Here is a 10,141-nt window from a genome sequence, read left to right on the forward strand (position 1 = left end):
CCAGTGAGAATTATGAGATCCGGGTGACGCAACTTCAACCAGATAAGAATAGAAACTCTGTCACACATATACTGACTCAGTAAAAACAACTTGGAAAACTTACTCATGGAAAAAGTTTTAAAAAGAAGAACATGTCAAAGTGGAAAGGCCGTTCAAGAAATAGCCTGTTCTTTCTACAGCATATACTTTTAGGTTACATAATGACTTCAAATCTATAATCAAATTAATATCTATTTTATTGCAGAAATAAATCTTCCATAAAGGGCCTCCCGGTGGCGCAGCGGTTGAGCGCTGGGTTGCGAAGCTGCCCGCGGCCTCTGCGACGCCGGTTCGATCCCCGGCTGCTCCCCGGCCCCCGGAGGAGTCCCGCATGGATGCAGACCTCTCCTGCCGCCCGCTGCTCCCCTCAGCAGTGTACTTCCGTCCTTCTGCCTGCTCTGCTCCCCGCTCTGGCTCTGGTGAATTCTCTCAACCTCCCGCGCTTCTGACTGTACCCAGTGCATGTATAAACAAAAACAAACAAACAAACCAGCAAACAAATAATAAAGCATGCCTCTATAAAAAAAAAAAAAAAAGAAAGAAACTATTTAAAAAAAAAAAAATCTTTCCATAAAGCCACCTTGGCGGGCTAATATTAAAATAAAGCATTTTTCTGAAGCATACTTTTATAATTAGGTATATTTTATGTGCATTATGAACATATTGTTGTATTTAATTATTTTTATAGAAATCAGTAGTGTGTAATAATGGCTTTGTTTCTTTAACTACAAAGCATATATCATGTAGGTGAGTATATATATTAACAAATATGTGTACAATTTTATCCCAGTATTAAAATGATTTATTATTTAACTTCTCAAATACTCTCCTCTTTCATTTGGAAAATGTCTCTGGAAAATAAAACTCCCAAATCTTCTTCTGTACACCAAATATTCCTTAATTTATTCATTAGAGAGATCCGAAATCAGAATTAGCTTGAGGAGCACCGCTCTCCATCCTCACAGGGGGTGCAGGGGTGACCGTGAGGCTCTCCTCTGTTGCCCCCTGGGTGTGGACCTGGCCGCGCTGGAGAGCACCGTGCCCGGGAGTGTGGGCCCAGGATGCACCGCCACAGCCGGGCCTGCGCCCACCCAGCAGGGCCCGAGCAACTGTGAGCTGGGCTGGGGTTCACTGCCTCTGAACCCCAGAAGCCAATCTTCCTCAAACCTGCCGTGAGTAAGTGGGAGAGGAACACGCACGTGAAATGCTAGTGCGGTGGAAATGGATGAGCAGATTCTCCCCTGGTCTTCAGGACGGAGAGGCCTTTATGAAATGCAAGGAGGCGCGAGGAATGTGCAGTTGCTGCAGATTAGACTTCTCTTTCAACAAGCTTCACATGTTCTTTGAGTTTCGGTTTGTTCTTCAGGAATAAGAAGTGCATCGTTTATCCCTTTAGCAATCCAGAAGAATTTGCAAAATAGAGCATGGGAAGTGAAATTTGATGTCATGAACTTTAAAATACATTGATTTAAAATATGACTTTGTTCTTATTATCTGCTTCTAGCCGGGCGCTCAATCCCTCACCGCTGGCAGCATGATAAAGCATCGCTTTTGAAAACAAGAGGCTAAACTATTTTGACATCTTAGGACATGTTTTATGAATCAGGAGGGACCAGTGTAATTTATTTCACAGGCTAATTCTGAGCCCATTCATTATTTTTCCGTGGAAATAAACTAGTCTGGAAAGAAAACTAACAGCCTCTTTGAGGACATGTGCCCTTTGAGGGCACCGTGACGCCGACAACTCGCGCCCTCACCAGATTTAATATCTGTAACAGCAGCCTGGAATCCTTCTTTTGAAATCAGCTGAATGTAACTGATGGAAAGGGGAGTGTTTCACTGCTCCTTGGCAAAGAAATTACTCGATGGTGATAATATATCAATAATGTCCAGCAACAGTCTCTTTTCACTAACAAATGGCTCTTTGGACTAACAAATCTACAGATGACATGCTGCATTTATGAAAAAGTGACATTACAAACCAGTCATTGAAAAATGCCTCTCCCTATTCTTCTGGAAGACAATTTCTTAGAGAAAAGGTGAGATCGGTTTGACCCTGAATCATAATTACATAACAGAAATTACACAGGATTTGTCATAATTTGCTTCTCTAGCCATAAGAGATTCAATTATAACTACTCTGTGCCCAATGATTAAAGCAAGCCGATAAATTGAAAAAATAGGAAATAAGGATCCATAATATTTTGAGCTGTTGGCACACTTCCATCAGCTTCTGCTGTGTTACTAAAGAGTATGTCATAGAAACCGAGGAAATGAAAGGGAGCTGCGTTCAGTGAGGACGTGTGGCATTGGGAGAAGGAGGCCTTCTCTGCCTGCCCACATTGTGGATGTGGCTTTGATTGGCTCCATCCTCTTCCCTTATCAGGTTTTAAATCCAAAGATTCAAAAAAGAAAATGAACCCTTAACATGACCTTATTCACGTAACACTTCTTCCCTAAAAACAGGCTCTTGACAACCAAGACTTTTATGGAGGTGTTTGGGACATTTCACACCACACCACACACACAACGCAGCACAGAAACCACACACCACACACACATACCACACATCTCGTGCACACACATACACAACACATACACCACACACCACACACATACTACACCATACTACACACACATTCCACACATATCACACACATACCACACCACACACACACACACACACCCATACCACACCCATACCACACACCACACACATCAAACATGCCACACATACCATACACACAACACACAGGCACCTGGGGAGGTCACATACAAGGCTCTGCAGCTCTCAGGAGCCAAGTGTGAGAAGTTGAGACTCTCCCGCCCCATTTTATTTATTTTCTATGTGAAAGCACTTGCATGTTCAACCTCCACCAGAATTGATCTCAACATAATTTATTCCCTCAATATTATTGTAAATTTAGGCAAAGAGTAGCATATTAATGTGGCAGATCAGTAGAATTTATTAAAAACCTGACCAATGCTCTTGGAATATGTAAGAATAACATCATGGGAAGATGAACCTGTAGTCAATATGAGGATGTGTACTCATAAGGTCGAAAAGGTCGCCCCCTAACTGTCTGCAGACAGGCTTGGTACTTAACGGCACTGCTGGGGAGAGGCCGCACGCCCATCACTCTGCTGAGTGTGCTCTGTGTGAACAGGCTTACACCGTCCTCTCCATGGGTGATGCCAGAGAGGGCACTGGCCCAGAACAACAGTGCCGGAGATGAGCAGTGAGACCTTGTGAGGAGATAAATTTCTAAGTTAATAAATAAGCAAGAAGGCAACACTTTGCAGCTCCCCTTGGAAAGCAAAGCCTCTGCAGTAAGTTAAAGAAGGCAGTGGATGAAAGGGGACCGTTAGAAAGTGTGTGAGCTCAATTAAATTTTGCCTTGATATGAAAATATTTGCACACCATACATCTGACAAGAGGCTGCTACCCAGGATCAACCAAGACGACTACAACTCCACAAACAAAAAACAAACCACCCCCGAAAATGGGCAGAAGAGCTAAATATGGACGTCTCCAAAGAAAACATACAGCAGGGGGCCTCCCCTGGTGGCTCAGCAGTTGAGCGCTGGGTTGTGAAGCTGCCCGCAGCTTCTGCAGTGCCAGTTCGATCCCCGGCCTCCAGTGAGGGACCCACATGGCGCAACAGACCTCTCCTGCCGTGCCCACTGCTCCCCTCAGCAGTGTATTCCGTCAGTCTACCTGTTCTGTTCCCCGCTCTGGCTCTGGTGAATTCTCTCATCCTCCCACACTTCTGACTGTACCCAGTGCTTGTATAAATAAATAAATAAATCTTAAAAAAAAAACTAACACTTGAAAAAAAAAAAAGAAAAAGAAAACATAGAGCTGGCCAGCAGCGTGGGGAGGGAGGCTGGTAATTGGTTATCGTCAGGGAGATGGAGATCAGAGCCACAGGAGAGCCCACCTCACAAGTGAGAATCGTCCAAACCAAACATTGGATTCTACAATCCTGTGAAATTTTCACTGTGGGTTGCTTCCTCTCCTCTGTATCCGGTGTAATCTTATGAGAAGAAAAATTGTATATGGTTTCTAATTTTTAACTTGCTTTGTAGCAGTACATGGTTTGTCGTAGGGAATATTTCTCTTGTGTGTGAAAAAAGTAAAGTGGATGTTGTGAGGGAGGGCGACGCAGACATACTAGCAAGGCCAAACTGGCAGCTAGCTTTGTTTGGGTGCTCTACATTCTCATTCACTTTCTAATTCATCAGCAATTAAAGAAAGTCTTGAAGCTTTTAGCTGCAATTTTGTATTTGTCTACTTGCAATGTTATCATTTTTTAATGTATTTCAAGCTCTGTTGCTAAAAACATACACATTTTACATGGTTTTATCTTTGAGGAAATTGACCCTTTTGCTATGTAGTGTCTTGCTTCATTTCAAATAATAACCCTGCTCCAAATGCTTGACACTCACGTGGGTGCTCCAGCTTGCCCTCGGGCAACACCCTCCTGCTGGAAGAGCACGTCCCACTGGTGAGTTCATAAATTCCTGTCCCGTCCACAGTCTCTGTCTCTCTGTCGTGGTGCGTCATTTAAGTCATTTACATTTAGTTTGGTCATCGGAGTGTCTGGATTCAAATCTGCCATTTTGTGGGCTCTTCTCTATTAGCGCCTTTTGTTCTTTTGTTATAGGACAGGAAGAGGGGCAGCCCAAAACCCCGCAAACCTGCCTATTCTAAATGGGTTCTGCCATCCGCCGCATCACACAAAACATATGAGACTTTAATGGGAAGGAAATTTAATAAAACTAGGAAACAATACAGGTAAGGCAAAGAGTCTAGTTTCTAAATGAAGCATCCAGAGTTACCCGTTCCCTCGTGGGTAAAAGTCCATCCAAATGGGATTGGCCCAGAACAAGGCCCCAAAGCCTGCTACAAGTCTAAAGCATCTTCCAGTGGGGACCCACAGAAAAGGGTCACAAACAACTGGACAAGCCCGGAAGGAAAAGAGCAAAATCAACATCAAGATAAAAGCTGCCATGGTCACATCCCCACAGGTCTCACCCACATCTGTGTCACCCAGTCCACGACCAAAAGACAAGCACAGTTTCTTCACATGTCTCTAGGCTCCATGCGCCTCCTCCAGGTCTCCTGGCTCCATCCTGCTTCCTTGCTCAGTCTCTTCTGCAGCTTCTTCTCTTCCTGCTCAGCTCCACCCTCCTTGGGTGGGGCAGGGAACCTGGAACTTCCTCCTTTCCTGGGGACCACCCTGTTACAATCCCCCCTTTTAATTTTTATTCCACCATATCTATGGTGGCACAGATGTCATGGTGTAATCTTAGGAGACAGTCTTTTTTTAGGGTTACAATGTGTGTAAGAGAAGCAACAATTAGTCAGCAGCATTGTCCATGAATGTCCAGTATGACAGTTTCATTACTTAAAAATAGTCCATTATCCAAGCCAAAAGAAAAAAAAAAATTTGGAGCATTGGCTAAAACAAGATAGCAAATATATCAGGAGAGAGGACAGGAGACCGAAACCTGCGACTGTTTTTGTACAAAGAGAGCACAGGCCAGAGTTTCGGGATAACAGTAATGGACAGAGACGTGAACCCCTAGGAAGAGATCAGTGTGCTTTCTGTAGGGAAGAGGGACATTGGAAGGACAGTTGTCCCAGGTTACAGGACAGAGGCAGACGCAGTAATTCCAGCAGACAGGATAGAAGACCGAGGACACCACGACAGGATGATTCACGTAGGGGTTACAGGAGGGAATATAGGAGGAGTACACAGAACCAGGAACCAAGGAGAGAGGAAAGAGCACAGAGTAGAGGCTCAGATGAAGATAGGAGGGAATATAGACAGAGTAGAAGGAATCGAGAGCCCAGCACAGAGGACAGGAGACCAGTGATAGCACAGAGTAGGGTCTCAGGTGAAGATAGGAGGGAATATAGACAGAGTAGAAGGAATCGGGAGCCAAGTGTGGAGGAAAGGAGACAAATGATAGTTCATGGAGAAGGTTCAGATGAAGAATAGGGGTGCCCAGGGGTTCCACTAGATCTTAAACCCATCAAAATAACCCCCTCGGAGCCCCGGGTAACCCTCGCTGTGGGGGATCGCCTGATTGATTTCTTGGTGGACACTGGAGCAACATACTCAGTTTTGAATTCGAAATTAACTAAAATGAGCAAAAAGACTGCAGCAGTCATTGGAGTTACAGGAAAGTCACAACAGACACCCTTCCTGCAACCTTTGGAGTGCCGGCTAGGCACCACACAGCTCCAGCACAGCTTCCTGTACATGGAAGAGTGTCCAATCCCTCTCCTTGGTCGTGACCTTTTAAGTAAGCTCAATGCACGAATTATATTCTCACCCAAAAATCAGAGGCTTCACCTACAGGTTCCTCCAGAGCATGCTCTGCGGTTCCAGATGTTGCTTACTCAAGATGCTCCACCAAAAAGTGAAATTTTACCTCCAGAAATTGTTGAAAGAGTAAGTAAAGGGGTATGGGCTGATGGAACCCCAGGACGTGCGAAAATGCGGAGCCTGTAAAGATAGAAGTGATAGAGGGGAGCAAAACCCCGAGAAGGAAACAATACCCCTTAAGGGAGGAGGCCTTGAGAGGAATTGAGCCAGTATTGAAAAGGTTCCTTCAATCTGGACTCATTCGGCCCTGTCGCTCACCGTACAATACTCCAGTTCTGCCAGTGAAGAAACCCCATACAGGCGAGTACCGTTTTGTCCAAGATTTAAGGGCTATTAATGACATTGTTCAGGATTTACATCCCACTGTGCCTAATCCGTACACCCTATTAACTGCCATAACTGGTGACTATGGGTGGTTTTCAGTATTAGACCTGAAGGATGCCTTTTTCTGTATTCCAATTGATGTCCAGGATCAACTGCTTTTTGCCTTTGAGTGGCAGGACCCTAAGTCCAAGAGCACTCTCCAGTATTGCTGGACCGTGCTTCCACAGGGATTTAAGAACTCCCCAACTATTTTTGGGGAAATACTGGCCAGGGATCTCAGGAAGGTTCAACTAAACCAGGGTGTCTTATTGCAATATGTAGATGATTTATTGATTGCAAGTCCAGACTACGAATCTTGTCTGGAAAATACCATAGTGGTACTGAACCACCTGGCAAAATGTGGCTACAAGGTGTCACCTAACAAGGCACAGATATGCAAACAAACCGTGACGTATTTGGGGTTTGAAATCAAGAAAGGCAGACGGAGCCTGATGACGGAAAGAAAACAGGTAATTTCAGCCCTTAAGATCCCCAGTAACCGGCGATAGTTGCGCCGATTTTTGGGTATGGCTGGGTTTTGTAGGATTTGGATTCCTAATTTTGGACTAATAGCAAAACCTTTATATGATGCTCTCAAAGGCCTGGACTCTGAACCTTTGTCTTGGACTCCGGAATGTCAAAAGGCTTTTGATGAAATAAAAGTAAAGTTGATTTCAGCACCAGCATTAGGACTTCCGGATCTTAGGAAGCCATTCAGACTTTATGTACATGAGAGACAGGGGGTTGCCCTAGGAGTGCTGATCCAATTGTTGGGACAGAAATGCAGCCCGTTGCATATCTGTCCAAACAGTTGGACCACACCACTAAGGGATGGCCTTCATGCTTGCGTGCTGTGGCTGCCACTTGTGACCTCCTACACGAGGCAGAGAAGTTTACATTGGGTCAGCCCATCACTGTGTGTGTGCCACATCAGGTCTTGACATTGCTGGAGCAGAAGGGTGGACTTTGGTTAACCGCTGGGCGAATGGGAAAGTATCAAGCAGCTCTGTTGGACAATCCTAATGTGAAACTGCAGGTTTCTAATTCCCTGAATCCTGCCACACTGCTTCCAAGCAATGCAGACGGACTTGAGGATGACACTTTAATCCATAACTGTTTAGAAACCATAGACACAGTGTATGCCAGCCGACCAGATCTAACGGACCAGCCTCTGCCGGATCCAGAGTGGGAGCTATTTACAGATGGCAGCAGCTTTATGGATCAAGGCCATCGATGTGCTGGATATGCAGTGGTGACACTCCAGAACACCGTGGAAGCCAAGGCCCTTCCGACAGGTACATCAGCACAGAAAGCCGAATTAATAGCCCTGACCCATGCCTTGGAACTCTCAAAAGGTAAAAGAGTCAATATATTTACCGACTCAAAATACTCTTTTATGATTCTCCACATTCCTGGGGCCATTTGGAAGGAGCGGGGACTTCTTACGGCTAGCAACAAGGATGTCAAACACCCATTAGAAATCCTGGCCTTGTTAAAGGCAGTGGCTTTACCATCAGCTGTCGCGGTGATGCACTGTCCTGGCCACCAAAAGGGTGGGTCTGACTTGGCAAAGGGCAACAGGGCAGCTGATCGGGCAGCTAAGGCCGCTGCCCGTTCTGCCCTCCAGGGTGCACTCATCCCTCTTGTGGACCTGACTCAGTATGCTCCTGAATACACCGAGCGGGATGAGGAGAGAGCTCGTGCATGGGGATTTACTGAGTTTGACCCCAGCTCTACTTGGAGAGTAAACTCCCATGGGATGATACTCCTCCCGGAGGCCCTGGTATATCCGGTGCTAAAACATCTTCACAAAGGATCCCACTATGGGAGAGATGCCTTATTAGAAACTGTGCGCCCATATTTGAAGGGACCATATTTGCATAGAACAGCACAACGGATCACCCGAGGTTGTCAACTATGTGCCAGGAATAACCCCAAGACTGACTCCCACCCCAGAGCCGTTGGGGTTCAATATCGAGGCAAGTGCCCTTTTGAGGACTGGCAGGTGGATTTTACACAAATGCCTAGAACAACGGGCAACTTCAAATACCTGTTGGTTTTTGTGGATACGTTCTCGGGATGGGTGGAAGCATTTCCCACAAAGATGGAAAAAGCTTCTGAGGTTGCAAAACAGCTGCTAAAGGAGATAATTCCTCGCTTTGGGTTGCCGGATTCTATCCAGAGTGATAATGGGCCAGCATTTGTCTCTGATGTTACTCATGCAGTAAGCAGCGCGTTACAGATCAACTGGAAATTGCATGCTGCATGGAGACCGCAGTCTTCTGGACAAACGGAGAAAATGAATCACACCTTAAAGAAAACCTTGGCGAAACTGTGCCAAGAAACACAGCTTCGTTGGGACCAGGTACTATCCCTTGCCCTCCTCCGCATAAGAGTGGCACCTAGAAGTGGGCTACAATTAAGTCCCTTTGAAATTGTGTTTGGAAGACCCTTCCAGGCCTCGGTTCTGAAAGCCAGTCCAGAAATAGCTCAAGATTGCCGGATCACACAATATGTGAAACACATCCAGGAGGTTCTGGCAGTAATTCATAACTTTGCAAACTCAAGGATCTCTATGCCTCCTGATCAACCATTGCATCCCTTCAAACCTGGAGATCAGGTCCTACTGAAGACCTGGCAGAGTGGGGATGCCCAAAACCAGTTGTCAGAAAAATGGACCGGTCCATATGACGTTTTGCTAAGCACACATACTTCTCTAAAACTTGCAGGAATAAAACCCTGGGTACATCATTCCAGAGTTAAGAAAGTGCCAGAAGGAACGGACCCAGAGACGAAGTCCCATTGGTCTTGTGAACCCATTGAAGACTTGAGATATTTATTTAAGAAACAGAAAGAAACTTGAATGTTACTGACTTCTTTTCCAGTTATTGTTGCAGGATACCCAAGAACTCGTTTTTTTTTTCTGAAGAAACCCTGAGAAGAAAAAAAAAACTACCATGCTCTAACCAATCTCTTCCTTGCAAAGTTTAGGAGATGTGAAATAACATCTAGGATCATGCATATGCTGCCAGTATTTTTTTTTCTTCCATACAAAGGTTTTTAATCTTGATTTTGTTATTTCCTATCAACTTTTGTTTTTTTTTTACTTTGAAGTTTTTTTGTTTCCCTGCTTGTTTTTTTATTGTTACTTTGGCCTATCAGACAAACTGCAGTTGCACGGGATATCCCACGCGTGATGAATGGTAACTAAAGAGCTCTTTGTGTCTATATGTTGTCTGTCAGTATGTCCTTGTGTCTAACCGTCTTGACCTCCAGTGATCGACAAATTGGTATACATGGTGCCCATAGATGTGGAGAAAAAGAAAAAAAAAAAAAAAGAG

This window comes from Talpa occidentalis, unplaced genomic scaffold (genome assembly GCF_014898055.3).
Source record: "Talpa occidentalis isolate TD23 unplaced genomic scaffold, MPIMG_talOcc4v2.1 talOcc4.2, whole genome shotgun sequence".
Lineage (NCBI taxonomy): Eukaryota > Metazoa > Chordata > Mammalia > Eulipotyphla > Talpidae > Talpa > Talpa occidentalis.